This window comes from Hyperolius riggenbachi, chromosome 6 (assembly GCF_040937935.1).
Source record: "Hyperolius riggenbachi isolate aHypRig1 chromosome 6, aHypRig1.pri, whole genome shotgun sequence".
NCBI lineage: Eukaryota > Metazoa > Chordata > Amphibia > Anura > Hyperoliidae > Hyperolius > Hyperolius riggenbachi.
The window spans coordinates 380,486,080-380,501,246 of record NC_090651.1 but is presented as its reverse complement, the minus strand read 5'-3'; the positions used below and the strand labels follow the sequence as shown (position 1 = coordinate 380,501,246).

At 50.2% G+C, this 15,167-nt stretch overlaps 1 protein-coding gene across 1 annotated transcript in view; it reads right to left on the bottom strand.

Annotated features, from left to right (window-relative positions):
• Positions 1-12,458, bottom strand: part of LOC137523092 (vitellogenin-2-like) — a 63,134-nt gene extending 50,676 nt beyond the window's left edge. Inside the window, exon 1 of the mRNA XM_068243305.1 lies at positions 12,410-12,458. The gene's annotated coding sequence lies outside the window, so the exon portion shown is untranslated. The remainder of the gene's footprint in view (positions 1-12,409) is intronic.
• Between the last annotated feature and the right edge of the window lie 2,709 nt (positions 12,459-15,167).

The following is a 15,167-nucleotide window of genomic DNA, read 5'->3' as shown; positions in this document are numbered from 1 at the left end:
GGTATAGGTGCCCTCAGTATAGCCAGGTATAGGTGCCCTCAGTATAGCCAGGTATAGGTGCTCTCAGTATAGCCAGGTATAGGTGCCCTCAGTATAGCCAGGTATAGGTGCCCTCAGTATAGCCAGGTATAGGTGCCCTCAGTATAGCCAGGTATAGTTGCCCTCAGTATAGCTAGGTATAGGTGCCCTCAGTATAGCCAGGTATAGGTGCCCTCAGTATAGCCAGGTATAGTTGCCCTCAGTATAGCCAGGTATAGTTGCCCTCAGTATAGCTAGGTATAGTTGCCCTCAGTATAGCCAGGTATAGTTGCCCTCAGTATAGCTAGGTATAGGTGCCCACAGTATAGCCAGGTATAGGTGCCCTCAGTATAGCCAGGTATAGATGCCCTCAGTATAGCCAGGTATAGGTGCCCTCAGTATAGCTAGGTATAGGTGCCCCCAGTATAGCCAGGTATAGGTGCCCACAGTATAGCCAGGTATAGGTGCCCTCAGTATAGCCAGGTATAGTTGCCCTCAGTATAGCTAGGTATAGGTGCCCTTAGTATAGCCAGGTATAGGTGCCCTCAGTATAGCCAGGTATAGGTGCCCTCAGTATAGCTAGGTATAGGTGCCCACAGTATAGCCAGGTATAGGTGCCCTCAGTATAGCTAGGTATAGGTGCCCTCAGTATAGCCAGGTATAGGTGCCCTCAGTATAGCCAGGTATAGGTGCCCTCAGTATAGCCAGGTATAGCTGCCCTCAGTATAGCCAGGTATAGGTGCCCTCAGTATAGCCAGGCATAGGTGGACTCAGTATAGCCAGGTATAGGTGCCATCAGTATAGCCAGGTATAGGTGCCCTCAGTATAGCTAGGTATAGGTGCCCACAGTATAGCCAGGTATAGTTGCCCTCAGTATAGCCAGGTATAGGTGCCCTCAGTATTGCCAGGTATAGGTGCCCTCAGTATAGCTAGGTATAGGTGCCCACAGTATAGCCAGGTATAGGTGCCCTCAGTATAGCCAGGTATAGGTGCCCTCAGTATAGCCAGGTATAGGTGCTCTCAGTATAGCCAGGTATAGGTGCCCTCAGTATAGCCAGGTATAGGTGCCCTCAGTATAGCCAGGTATAGGTGCCCTCAGTATAGCCAGGTATAGTTGCCCTCAGTATAGCTAGGTATAGGTGCCCTCAGTATAGCCAGGTATAGGTGCCCTCAGTATAGCCAGGTATAGTTGCCCTCAGTATAGCCAGGTATAGGTGCCCTCAGTATAGCCAGGTATAGGTGCCCTCAGTATAGCCTGGTATAGGTGCCCTCAGTATAGCCAGGTATAGGTGCCCTCAGTATAGCCAGGTATAGGTGCCCTCAGTATAGCCAGGTATAGGTGCCCTCAGTATAGCCAGGTATAGGTGCCCTCAGTATAGCCAGGTATAGGTGCCCTCAGTATAGCCAGGTGTAGGTGCCCTCAGTATAGTCAGGTATAGGTGCCCTCAGTATAGCCAGGTATAGGTGCCCTCAGTATAGCCAGGTATAGGTGCCCTCAGTATAGCTAGGTATAGGTGCCCACAATATAGCCAGGTATAGTTGCCCTCAGTATAGCTAGGTATAGGTGCCCTCAGTATAGTCAGGTATAGGTGCCCTCAGTATAGCCAGGTATAGGTGCCCTCAGTATAGCTAGGTATAGGTGCCCACAATATAGCCAGGTATAGTTGCCCTCAGTATAGCTAGGTATAGGTGCCCTCAGTATAGCTAGGTATAGGTGCCCTCAGTATAGCCAGGTATAGGTGCCCTCAGTATAGCCAGGTATAGGTGCCCTCAGTATAGCCAGGTATAGGTGCCCTCAGTATAGTCAGGTATAGGTGCCCTCAGTATAGCCAGGTATAGGTGCCCTCAGTATAGCCAGGTATAGGTGCCCTCAGTATAGTCAGGTATAGGTGGCCTCAGTATAGCCAGGTATAGGTGCCCACAATATAGCCAGGTATAGTTGCCCTCAGTATAGCTAGGTATAGGTGCCCTCAGTATAGTCAGGTATAGGTGCCCTCAGTATAGCCAGGTATAGGTGCCCTCAGTATAGCTAGGTATAGGTGCCCACAATATAGCCAGGTATAGTTGCCCTTAGTATAGCTAGGTATAGGTGCCCTCAGTATAGCTAGGTATAGGTGTCCTCAGTATAGCCAGGTATAGGTGCCCACAGTATAGCCAGGTATAGGTGCCCTCAGTATAGCCAGGTATAGATGCCCTCAGTATAGCCAGGTATAGGTGCCCTCAGTATAGCTAGGTATAGGTGCCCCCAGTATAGCCAGGTATAGGTGCCCTCAGTATAGCCAGGTATAGGTGCCCTCAGTATAGCCAGGTATAGTTGCCCTCAGTATAGCTAGGTATAGGTGCCCTTAGTATAGCCAGGTATAGGTGCCCTCAGTATAGCTAGGTATAGGTGCCCTCAGTATAGCCAGGTATAGGTGCCCTCAGTATAGTCAGGTATAGGTGCCCTCAGTATAGCCAGGTATAGCTGCCCTCAGTATAGCCAGGAATAGGTGCCCTCAGTATAGCCAGGTATAGGTGCCCTCAGTATAGCTAGGTATAGGTGCCCACAGTATAGCCAGATATAGGTGCCCTCAGTATAGCTAGGTATAGGTGCCCTCAGTATAGCCAGGTATAGGTGCCCTCAGTATAGTCAGGTATAGGTGCCCTCAGTATAGCCAGGTATAGCTGCCCTCAGTATAGCCAGGTATAGGTGCCCTCAGTATAGCCAGGCATAGGTGGCCTCAGTATAGCCAGGTATAGGTGCCATCAGTATAGCCAGGTATAGGTGCCCTCAGTATAGCTAGGTATAGGTGCCCACAGTATAGCCAGGTATAGTTGCCCTCAGTATAGCCAGGTATAGGTGCCCTCAGTATTGCCAGGTATAGGTGCCCTCAGTATAGCTAGGTATAGGTGCCCACAGTATAGCCAGGTATAGGTGCCCTCAGTATAGCCAGGTATAGGTGCCCTCAGTATAGCCAGGTATAGGTGCTCTCAGTATAGCCAGGTATAGGTGCCCTCAGTATAGCCAGGTATAGGTGCCCTCAGTATAGCCAGGTATAGGTGACCTCAGTATAGCCAGGTATAGTTGCCCTCAGTATAGCTAGGTATAGGTGCCCTCAGTATAGCCAGGTATAGGTGCCCTCAGTATAGCCAGGTATAGTTGCCCTCAGTATAGCCAGGTATAGGTGCCCTCAGTATAGCCAGGTATAGGTGCCCTCAGTATAGCCTGGTATAGGTGCCCTCAGTATAGCCAGGTATAGGTGCCCTCAGTATAGCCAGGTATAGGTGCCCTCAGTATAGCCAGGTATAGGTGCCCTCAGTATAGCCAGGTATAGGTGCCCTCAGTATAGCCAGGTATAGGTGCCCTCAGTATAGCCAGGTATAGGTGCCCTCAGTATAGCCAGGTATAGGTGCCCTCAGTATAGTCAGGTATAGGTGCCCTCAGTATAGCCAGGTATAGGTGCCCTCAGTATAGCTAGGTATAGGTGCCCACAATATAGCCAGGTATAGGTGCCCTCAGTATAGTCAGGTATAGGTGCCCTCAGTATAGCCAGGTATAGGTGCCCTCAGTATAGCTAGGTATAGGTGCCCACAATATAGCCAGGTATAGTTGCCCTCAGTATAGCTAGGTATAGGTGCCCTCAGTATAGCTAGGTATAGGTGCCCTCAGTATAGCCAGGTATAGGTGCCCTCAGTATAGCCAGGTATAGGTGCCCTCAGTATAGCCAGGTATAGGTGCCCTCAGTATAGCCAGGTATAGGTGCCCTCAGTATAGCCAGGTATAGGTGCCCTCAGTATAGTCAGGTATAGGTGGCCTCAGTATAGCCAGGTATAGGTGCCCACAATATAGCCAGGTATAGTTGCCCTCAGTATAGCTAGGTATAGGTGCCCTCAGTATAGTCAGGTATAGGTGCCCTCAGTATAGCCAGGTATAGGTGCCCTCAGTATAGCTAGGTATAGGTGCCCACAATATAGCCAGGTATAGTTGCCCTTAGTATAGCTAGGTATAGGTGCCCTCAGTATAGCTAGGTATAGGTGTCCTCAGTATAGCCAGGTATAGGTGCCCTCAGTATAGCCAGGTATAGGTGCCCTCAGTATAGCCAGGTATAGGTGCCCTCAGTATAGCCAGGTATAGGTGCCCTCAATATAGCCAGGTATAGTTGCCCTCAGTATAGCCAGGTATAGGTGCCCTCAGTATAGCTAGGTATAGGTGCCCACAATATAGCCAGGTATAGTTGCCCTCAGTATAGCCAGGTATAGGTGCCCTCAGTATAGCCAGGTATAGGTGCCCTCAGTATAGCCAGGTATAGGTGCCCTCAGTATAGCCAGGTATAGTTGCCCTCAGTATAGCCAGGTATAGGTGCCCTCAGTATAGCCAGGTATAGTTGCCCTCAGTATAGCCAGGTATAGGTGCCCTCAGTATAGCCAGGTATGGGTGCCCACAGTATAGCCAGGTATAGGTGCCCTCAGTATAGCTAAGTATAGGTGCCCACAGTATAGCCAGGTATTGTTGCCCTCAGTATAGCCAGGTATAGGTGCCCTCAGTATAGCCAGGTATAGCTGCCCTCAGTATAGCCAGGTATAGGTGCCCTCCGTATAGCCAGGTATAGTTGCCCTCAGTATAGCCTGGTATAGGTGCCCTCAGTATAACCAGGTATAAGTGCCCTCAGTATAGCCAGGTATAGTTGCCCTCAGTATAGCCAGGTATAGGTGCCCTCAGTATAGCCTGGTATAGGTGCCCTCAGTATAGTCAGGTATAGGTGCCCTCAGTATAGCCAGGTATAGGTGCCCTCTGTATAGCCAGGTATAGGTGCCCTCAGTATAGCCAGGTATAGTTGCCCTCAGTATAGCCAGGTATAGGTGCCCCCAGTATAGCCAGGTATAGGTGCCCTCAGTATAGCCAGGTATAGGTGCCCTCAGTATAGCCAGGTATAGGTGCCCTCAGTATAGCTAGGTATAGGTGCCCCCAGTATAGCCAGGTATAGGTGCCCTCAGTATAGCCAGGTATAGTTGCCCTCAGTATAGCCAGGTATAGTTGCCCTCAGTATAGCTAGGTATAGGTGCCCACAGTATAGCCAGGTATAGGTGCCCTCAGTATAGCCAGGTATAGATGCCCTCAGTATAGCCAGGTATAGGTGCCCTCAGTATAGCTAGGTATAGGTGCCCCCAGTATAGCCAGGTATAGGTGCCCTCAGTATAGCCAGGTATAGGTGCCCTCAGTATAGCCAGGTATAGTTGCCCTCAGTATAGCTAGGTATAGGTGCCCTTAGTATAGCCAGGTATAGGTGCCCTCAGTATAGCCAGGTATAGGTGCCCTCAGTATAGCTAGGTATAGGTGCCCACAGTATAGCCAGGTATAGGTGCCCTCAGTATAGCTAGGTATAGGTGCCCTCAGTATAGCCAGGTATAGGTGCCCTCAGTATAGCCAGGTATAGGTGCCCTCAGTATAGCCAGGTATAGCTGCCCTCAGTATAGCCAGGTATAGGTGCCCTCAGTATAGCCAGGCATAGGTGGCCTCAGTATAGCCAGGTATAGGTGCCATCAGTATAGCCAGGTATAGGTGCCCTCAGTATAGCTAGGTATAGGTGCCCACAGTATAGCCAGGTATAGTTGCCCTCAGTATAGCCAGGTATAGGTGCCCTCAGTATTGCCAGGTATAGGTGCCCTCAGTATAGCTAGGTATAGGTGCCCACAGTATAGCCAGGTATAGGTGCCCTCAGTATAGCCAGGTATAGGTGCCCTCAGTATAGCCAGGTATAGGTGCTCTCAGTATAGCCAGGTATAGGTGCCCTCAGTATAGCCAGGTATAGGTGCCCTCAGTATAGCCAGGTATAGGTGCCCTCAGTATAGCCAGGTATAGTTGCCCTCAGTATAGCTAGGTATAGGTGCCCTCAGTATAGCCAGGTATAGGTGCCCTCAGTATAGCCAGGTATAGTTGCCCTCAGTATAGCCAGGTATAGGTGCCCTCAGTATAGCCAGGTATAGGTGCCCTCAGTATAGCCTGGTATAGGTGCCCTCAGTATAGCCAGGTATAGGTGCCCTCAGTATAGCCAGGTATAGGTGCCCTCAGTATAGCCAGGTATAGGTGCCCTCAGTATAGCCAGGTATAGGTGCCCTCAGTATAGCCAGGTATAGGTGCCCTCAGTATAGTCAGGTATAGGTGCCCTCAGTATAGCCAGGTATAGGTGCCCTCAGTATAGCTAGGTATAGGTGCCCACAATATAGCCAGGTATAGTTGCCCTCAGTATAGCTAGGTATAGGTGCCCTCAGTATAGTCAGGTATAGGTGCCCTCAGTATAGCCAGGTATAGGTGCCCTCAGTATAGCTAGGTATAGGTGCCCACAATATAGCCAGGTATAGTTGCCCTCAGTATAGCTAGGTATAGTTGCCCTCAGTATAGCTAGGTATAGGTGCTCTCAGTATAGCCAGGTATAGGTGCCCTCAGTATAGCCAGGTATAGGTGCCCTCAGTATAGTCAGGTATAGGTGCCCTCAGTATAGCCAGGTATAGGTGCCCTCAGTATAGCCAGGTATAGGTGCCCTCAGTATAGTCAGGTATAGGTGGCCTCAGTATAGCCAGGTATAGGTGCCCACAATATAGCCAGGTATAGTTGCCCTCAGTATAGCTAGGTATAGGTGCCCTCAGTATAGTCAGGTATAGGTGCCCTCAGTATAGCCAGGTATAGGTGCCCTCAGTATAGCTAGGTATAGGTGCCCACAATATAGCCAGGTATAGTTGCCCTTAGTATAGCTAGGTATAGGTGCCCTCAGTATAGCTAGGTATAGGTGTCCTCAGTATAGCCAGGTATAGGTGCCCACAGTATAGCCAGGTATAGGTGCCCTCAGTATAGCCAGGTATAGATGCCCTCAGTATAGCCAGGTATAGGTGCCCTCAGTATAGCTAGGTATAGGTGCCCCCAGTATAGCCAGGTATAGGTGCCCTCAGTATAGCCAGGTATAGGTGCCCTCAGTATAGCCAGGTATAGTTGCCCTCAGTATAGCTAGGTATAGGTGCCCTTAGTATAGCCAGGTATAGGTGCCCTCAGTATAGCTAGGTATAGGTGCCCACAGTATAGCCAGGTATAGGTGCCCTCAGTATAGCTAGGTATAGGTGCCCTCAGTATATCCAGGTATAGGTGCCCTCAGTATAGCCAGGTATAGGTGCCCTCAGTATAGCCAGGTATAGCTGCCCTCAGTATAGCCAGGTATAGGTGCCCTCAGTATAGCCAGGCATAGGTGGCCTCAGTATAGCCAGGTATAGGTGCCATCAGTATAGCCAGGTATAGGTGCCCTCAGTATAGCTAGGTATAGGTGCCCACAGTATAGCCAGGTATAGTTGCCCTCAGTATAGCCAGGTATAGGTGCCCTCAGTATTGCCAGGTATAGGTGCCCTCAGTATAGCTAGGTATAGGTGCCCACAATATAGCCAGGTATAGGTGCCCTCAGTATAGCCAGGTATAGGTGCCCTCAGTATAGCCAGGTATAGGTGCTCTCAGTATAGCCAGGTATAGGTGCCCTCAGTATAGCCAGATATAGGTGCCCTCAGTATAGCCAGGTATAGGTGCCCTCAGTATAGCCAGGTATAGTTGCCCTCAGTATAGCTAGGTAGATGTGCCCTCAGTATAGCCAGGTATAGGTGCCCTCAGTATAGCCAGGTATAGTTGCCCTCAGTATAGCCAGGTATAGGTGCCCTCAGTATAGCCAGGTATAGGTGCCCTCAGTATAGCCTGGTATAGGTGCCCTCAGTATAGCCAGGTATAGGTGCCCTCAGTATAGCCAGGTATAGGTGCCCTCAGTATAGCCAGGTATAGGTGCCCTCAGTATAGCCAGGTATAGGTGCCCTCAGTATAGCCAGGTATAGGTGCCCTCAGTATAGCCTGGTATAGGTGCCCTCAGTATAGCCAGGTATAGGTGCCCTCAGTATAGCCAGGTATAGGTGCCCTCAGTATAGCCAGGTATAGGTGCCCTCAGTATAGCCAGGTATAGGTGCCCTCAGTATAGCCAGGTATAGGTGCCCTCAGTATAGCCAGGTATAGGTGCCCTCAGTATAGCCAGGTATAGGTGCCCTCAGTATAGTCAGGTATAGGTGCCCTCAGTATAGCCAGGTATAGGTGCCCTCAGTATAGCTAGGTATAGGTGCCCACAATATAGCCAGGTATAGTTGCCCTCAGTATAGCTAGGTATAGGTGCCCTCAGTATAGCTAGGTATAGGTGTCCTCAGTATAGCCAGGTATAGGTGCCCTCAGTATAGCCAGGTATAGGTGCCCTCAGTATAGCCAGGTATAGGTGCCCTCAGTATAGCCAGGTATAGGTGCCCTCAGTATAGCCAGGTATAGGTGCCCTCAATATAGCCAGGTATAGTTGCCCTCAGTATAGCCAGGTATAGGTGCCCTCAGTATAGCCAGGTATAGGTGCCCTCAGTATAGCTAGGTATAGGTGCCCACAATATAGCCAGGTATAGTTGCCCTCAGTATAGTCAGGTATAGGTGCCCTCAGTATAGCCAGGTATAGGTGCCCTCAGTATAGCCAGGTATAGGTGCCCTCAGTATAGCCAGGTATAGTTGCCCAAAGTATAGCCAGGTATAGGTGCCCTCAGTATAGCCAGGTATAGTTGCCCTCAGTATAGCCAGGTATAGGTGCCCTCAGTATAGCCAGGTATGGGTGCCCACAGTATAGCCAGGTATAGGTGCCCTCAGTATAGCTAAGTATAGGTGCCCACAGTATAGCCAGGTATTGTTGCCCTCAGTATAGCCAGGTATAGGTGCCCTCAGTATAGCCAGGTATAGCTGCCCTCAGTATAGCCAGGTATAGTTGCCCTCAGTATAGCCTGGTATAGGTGCCCTCAGTATAGCCAGGTATAGGTGCCCTCAGTATAGCCAGGTATAGTTGCCCTCAGTATAGCCAGGTATAGGTGCCCTCAGTATAGCCTGGTATAGGTGCCCTCAGTGTAGCCAGGTATAGGTGCCCTCAGTATAGCCAGGTATAGTTGCCATCAGTATAGCCAGGTATAGGTGTCCTCAGTATAGCCAGGTATAGGTGCCCTCAGTATAGCTAGGTATAGGTGCCCTCAGTATAGCTAGGTATAGGTGCCCACAGTATAGCCAGGTATAGGCGCCCTCAGTATAGCCAGATATAGGTGCCCTCAGTATAGCCAGGTATAGGTGCCCTCAGTATAGCCAGGTATAGGTGCCCTCAGTATAGCCAGGTATAGGTGCCCTCAGTATAGCCAGGTATAGGTGCCCTCAGTATAGCAAGGTATAGGTGCCCTCAGTATAGCCAGGTATAGGTGCCCTCAGTATAGCCAGGTATAGGTGTCCTCAGTATAGCCAGGTATAGGTGCCCTCAGTATAGCCAGGTATAGGTGCCCTCAGTATAGCTAGGTATAGGTGCCCTCAGTATAGCCAGGTATAGGTGCCCTCAGTATAGCCAGGTTTAGGTGTCCTCAGTATAGCCAGGTATAGGTGCCCTCAGTATAGCTAGGTATAGGTGCCCTCAGTATAGCTAGGTATAGGTGCCCTCAGTATAGCCAGGTATAGGTGACCTCAGTATAGCCAGGTATAGATGCCCTCAGTATAGCCAGGTATAGGTGCCCTCAGTATAGCCAGGTATAGGTGCCCACAATATAGCCAGGTATAGTTGCCCTCAGTATAGCTAGGTATAGGTGCCCTCAGTATAGTCAGGTATAGGTGTCATCAGTATAGCCTGGTGTAGGTGCCCTCAGTATAGCCAGGTATAGGTGCCCTCAATATAACCAGGTATAGGGGCCCTCAGTATAGCCTGGTATAGGTGCCCTCAGTATAGCCAGGTATAGGTGCCCTCAATATAACCAGGTATAGGGGCCCTCAGTATAGCCAGGTATAGGTGACCTCAGTATAGCCAGGTATAGGTGCCCTCAGTATAGCCAGGTATAGGTGCCCTCAGTATAGCCAGGTATAGGTGCCCTCAGTATAGCCAGGTATAGGTGCCCTCAATATAGCCAGGTATAGTTGCCCTCAGTATAGCTAGGTATAGGTGCCCTCAGTATAGCCAGGTATAGGTGCCCTCAGTATAGCCAGGTATAGGTGCCCTCAGTATAGCCAGGTATAGGTGTCCTCAGTATAGCCAGGTATAGGTGCCCTCAGTATAGCTAGGTATAGGTGCCCTCAGTATAGCCAGGTATAGGTGACCTCAGTATAGCCAGGTATAGGTGCCCTCAGTATAGCCAGGTATAGGTGCCCTCAGTATAGCCAGGTATAGGTGCCCTCAGTATAGCCAGGTATAGGTGCCCTCAATATAGCCAGGTATAGTTGCCCTCAGTATAGCTAGGTATAGGTGCCCTCAGTATAGCCAGGTATAGGTGCCCTCAGTATAGCCAGGTATAGGTGCCCTCAGTATAGCCAGGTATAGGTGTCCTCAGTATAGCCAGGTATAGGTGCCCTCAGTATAGCTAGGTATAGGTGCCCTCAGTATAGCCAGGTATAGGTGACCTCAGTATAGCCAGGTATAGGTGCCCTCAGTATAGCCAGGTATAGGTGCCCTCAGTATAGCCAGGTATAGGTGCCCTCAGTATAGCCAGGTATAGGTGCCCTCAATATAGCCAGGTATAGTTGCCCTCAGTATAGCTAGGTATAGGTGCCCTCAGTATAGCCAGGTATAGGTGCCCTCAGTATAGCCAGGTATAGGTGCCCTCAGTATAGCCAGGTATAGGTGTCCTCAGTATAGCCAGGTATAGGTGCCCTCAGTATAGCTAGGTATAGGTGCCCTCAGTATAGCTAGGTATAGGTGCCCTCAGTATAGCCAGGTATAGGTGACCTCAGTATAGCCAGGTATAGGTGACCTCAGTATAGCCAGGTATAGGTGCCCTCAGTATAGCTAGGTATAGGTGCCTACGGTATAGCCTGATGTAGGTGCCCTCTGTATAGCCAGGTATAGGTGCCCTCAGTATAGCCAGGTATAGTTGCCCTCAGTATAGCCAGGTATAGGTGCCCTCAGTATAGCTAGGTATAGGTGCCCTCAGTATAGCCAGGTATAGGTGACCTCAGTATAGCCAGGTATAGTTGCCCTCAGTATAGCCAGGTATAGGTGCCCTCAGTATAGCTATGTATAGGTGCACTCAGTATAGCCAGGTATAGGTGCCCTCAGTATAGCCAGGTATAGGTGCCCTCAGTATAGCCACGTATAGGTGACCTCAGTATAGCCAGGTATAGGTGCCCTCAGTATAGCCAGGTATAGTTGCCCTCAGTATAGCTAGGTATAGGTGCCCTCAGTATAGCCAGGTGTAGGTATCCAGTCAGGTGCCCAAGGCCCAGGGACACAGTGCATGAGGGGCGAGCATTGGCCACCCACAGCGGCAGGGGAGGGGCCACACACCCCTTCTCTCACCTCGGGGTCCCCTTTCAGCGCTTGCCCCTCCAACATCAGATGTTTGCATAGAAGATCTTCCATCGGATGGAACGCATAAGAGGTATGTCCGCATTCCCTGTTCCTTGCCTGCTTACTGTCATCAATTCTGGAGAGGCGAGCAGTGAAGGGGGACCCAGGCCCATTTACCTTACAGGAGACTATAGGCACAGATGTCCTAGCATGCTAGACTTCACCCTCCATGACCCTACAAACCCCAAACTGCACCACAAGTGTGCTGGCTGTCCCAGCTGTCACTTCTTCCTTACTTCCCTTCCCCGTCATAGGTAGCTACAGGTGCCCCTTAGTATTAGGTAGCCAGAGTTAGAAGATTAGGTAACTAGAGGTACCCCTGACTGAAGGGAGATCTCATAAGTGGAATTCCGAGAGCAGGGTGCGTAACCTCTCATCTACACTCATTGGGACTCTGCATAGGGAAGGAAGCACATGGGGAGGAGAGTGAGCCGCATTTCCATCATCAGGCGCCTGTGCCTACAGTGCCATATTGTAAATCCGAAACTGGGGGGACCCCAAGATGGGGGAAGGGCAATGTGGGCCCCTGCCCTCCACTGTAGGTGGCCAATGCTTGCCCCCTCATGCACTGTGCCCCCTTCTGCCCCCCCAAAACAGTCCATTGTTATGCCCCTGCCTTCTGGTCTCCTGACAATTCCTTGCATCTGCAAACTGCAGTGGATAGTGGATCACTGTGAGTGCCCCCTCCTCCTTGGGCTCAGTAACATACAGTTAACTGTTTCCAGACTTCAGCAGTGTACAGTGAACAGGATATGGTCTGTAAAAAACTCTCCATGTCAGCCTGAGTTTATGTAGGCATTAACCCTTTCCCTGCCAAGCACGTTCCAGGTACGTTGTGCTGGAAAAGGTGCCAACTGCTAGCAACGTACCTAATACGTTACTTGGCTTTTCCCCCCACCTAGAAGCAGTGGGGCTGACATCATTTCTCCCTCCCTCCTCATGGGCTCCCCTCCTCTGCCTCCCTGTAGTGTTGGAGCAGCGGTCGGTGTGTAATTACTCACCTGATTGCACGTTCATACCCGTGTCCCATGCCAGCAGCCGTCTCCTCTCTCCTCTCTACTTCCTGTATGACGCGTAGTAATCAGGCGTCATACAGAGATCCAGAGATGACAGTGGAGCCTGCTTCCGGAGGGGACACCATGTGGAGCCAGCAATTACACACCGACCGCTGTATCCTAGCCATACAGGGGGGCCACAGGAGTGGGGCCACCCGGCCACACGAGGGCTAATGTGGAGGGAGGGAGGATGATGTCAGCCCCTCTCCCCGCAGTGGCCCCTATACCTGCTACCTACTGTGACAGCAATGTAGGAGAAAAGTCATTTATGGCTTCATTTACTCTTGAAGAAAAATACTTTGTATTCGTATATGGTTACATGCATTTGAAATTTTTCATGGTAGTGGTTCTTTAACCACTTGCCGACCGCGCACTCATACCGATCGGACCCCCCCAGCACATCATCCCCCTAGTGGGGAAAAAAGGGGGGTGATCTGATCTCTCTGCCTGCTACATGATCTGTGCTGGGGGCTGCAGAGCCCACCCAGCACAGATCACTCAACACAGCGCTGGTCCTTAAGGGGGGGTAAAGGGTGGGTCCTCAAGTGGTTAAGTGACATGATGAGATAGACGTGTGTATGTACACTGCCAAGCACACAAATAAATATGCTGTGGTGCTTTTCTTCCTGAAAGAGTTAATATTCAGCTATGCGAGTGACAGTTATTCTCCATTTCGGATCTATTCCGACTACTGACTAGGAATTACAGCCAGTGGATGCTCGGATATAATCCTTGATTACGGATTAGCCATGATTCTCAAGCATTTTTTTCACTATTCGGCTTCGGTATTCGATTCCGTCTATTGAATTAAAACCACCTCGGCAGGCCGTGATTTTGGAAATCTGGATGCATTCACGGTCGTGAACACGGCGCGGAAACCGTGGTTAGGTCGTAATTAGCGGAAATGGGCAGAAATGACTTCCCTGGGCCAATCAGAGGCCCCAGCCAGGCCCTAGCAACCAATCATAGGAGGGAAAAATATGCCCTCTCCTCCTGTATATAAAGCGGCGGCCACACTGAAAAGCTCTGACTTTGCTAGACTTTGGCACTGACAGAATCATCTCCAGATCATTTGTTGCTAAAGCAAGTGCGTTTTTTGTGTGCAAAACATAGCGTTTTTACTCCTAACAGTGCTCTTATACATACTGTAGTCTATACTTGTATTCAGCTAGCTAGCCAGTGTGTGATTACTAAAGTTAGTTGTGGTCAGTGTAGTCATAGTAGTGAGAGAGTGTACTGATTAGTGTGTTTAGTGCAGGCAGGCAGGTTCAGACTGATTGTACTGCTCACTGCTCACTTGTATTGTATAGTGGCTGGATGGTGTAATGGTGTAATGGTTAAGGGCTCTGCCTCTGACACAGGAGACCTGGGTTCGAATCTCGGCTCTGCCTGTTCAGTAAGCCAGCACCTATTCAGTAGGAGACCTTTGGCAAGTCTCCCTAACACTGCTACTGCCTATAGAGCGTGCCCTAGTGGCTGCAGCTCTGGCGCTTTGAGTCTGCCAGGAGAAAAGTGCAATACAAATGTTATTTGTCTTGTCTTGTATTCAGCTCATTAGCCAGTGATACATTTCAGTTACTACTTCAGTCACTGTCACTGCTGTTCATTCACTAAATTCACTACGTTTTGTTAGTGACATTGTACTGCTCACTGCTCACTTGTATGCTGCCTGATTTTTTGGGTTCCATTACTGTATTCTTTTTTTTCCCCTTTACTGAAAAATCAATAAAAGACCCCTGTTATATTCCGTCTGTCCCCAGGCCCACACACACTTTGACTGTAAAAATCAGCACACTTTCTCCACCTTCAAATATTTGTCATACACCATGTCTATCAGGCTTTATGGGGGTGTCAGGAAAGGGAGTGTCATTGCCACCGCCTCTTCTGGGATTTCTCCATGGCCAGGGAGAGGGCCCCCAGCTGTACAGGGTCAGGAAGCAGCAGAAAGGGCAGCACAGCCTGGGCCGAGTCAGCCGACGCCGTTATCACAATTTTTAAAACCTTCGGGTCCCCGTGTGGTGGTTGAGCAGCTTGAACCTGACGTATTGATGGACATGATTAGTGTATCCCAGACCTCTACTGTGAGCAGCACTCCCAGCAACAGCAGCAGCCAACGCCCCACGCTTGCTGTGACATCCACCCCAACAGCCAGTGGTCAGCAGCCCTCCCCGGACGAGAGCGTTCTGTCCCTCAGTTCGACATCTGGGAACATGTTGATGGCTGAAGTTCAGAACATACTGGGGACTGATGTGGAGGAGATTGTGCCAGGATCAGAAGTCTTTTTTGATGATGAAGAGGGGTCTGTGTCTGGGGATGTAGGGGCGGAAGAGGAGGTGGGGGAGTCAGAAGAAGAGCTTTATCCTGAGGAAGATGATGATGATGACGATGATGTTGTGGACCGTCCGTATGTGCAGCCTGAGTCCACGGAAGAAAGCTCGGAGCAGGATCATGAGTCACCTAGGCAAATACATCACCATATGTCAGGCATGGGCAGGTCCAGCAGCAGGGCTTGCAAAAAGAGAGGCCGCTGCTTCAGCCGACACCACAACCCTGCAACCCCCAACCACAGAGATTGCCGCTGCACCCTCTGCTTGCCGCAGCGGCCATGGCCACATGTCATTCACGCCCCCAATATGGAACTTTTTTGAGGTGTCAAGCCAGGACAAAATGTATGCTATCTGTAAGTAATGCAGGAAAAAATTGA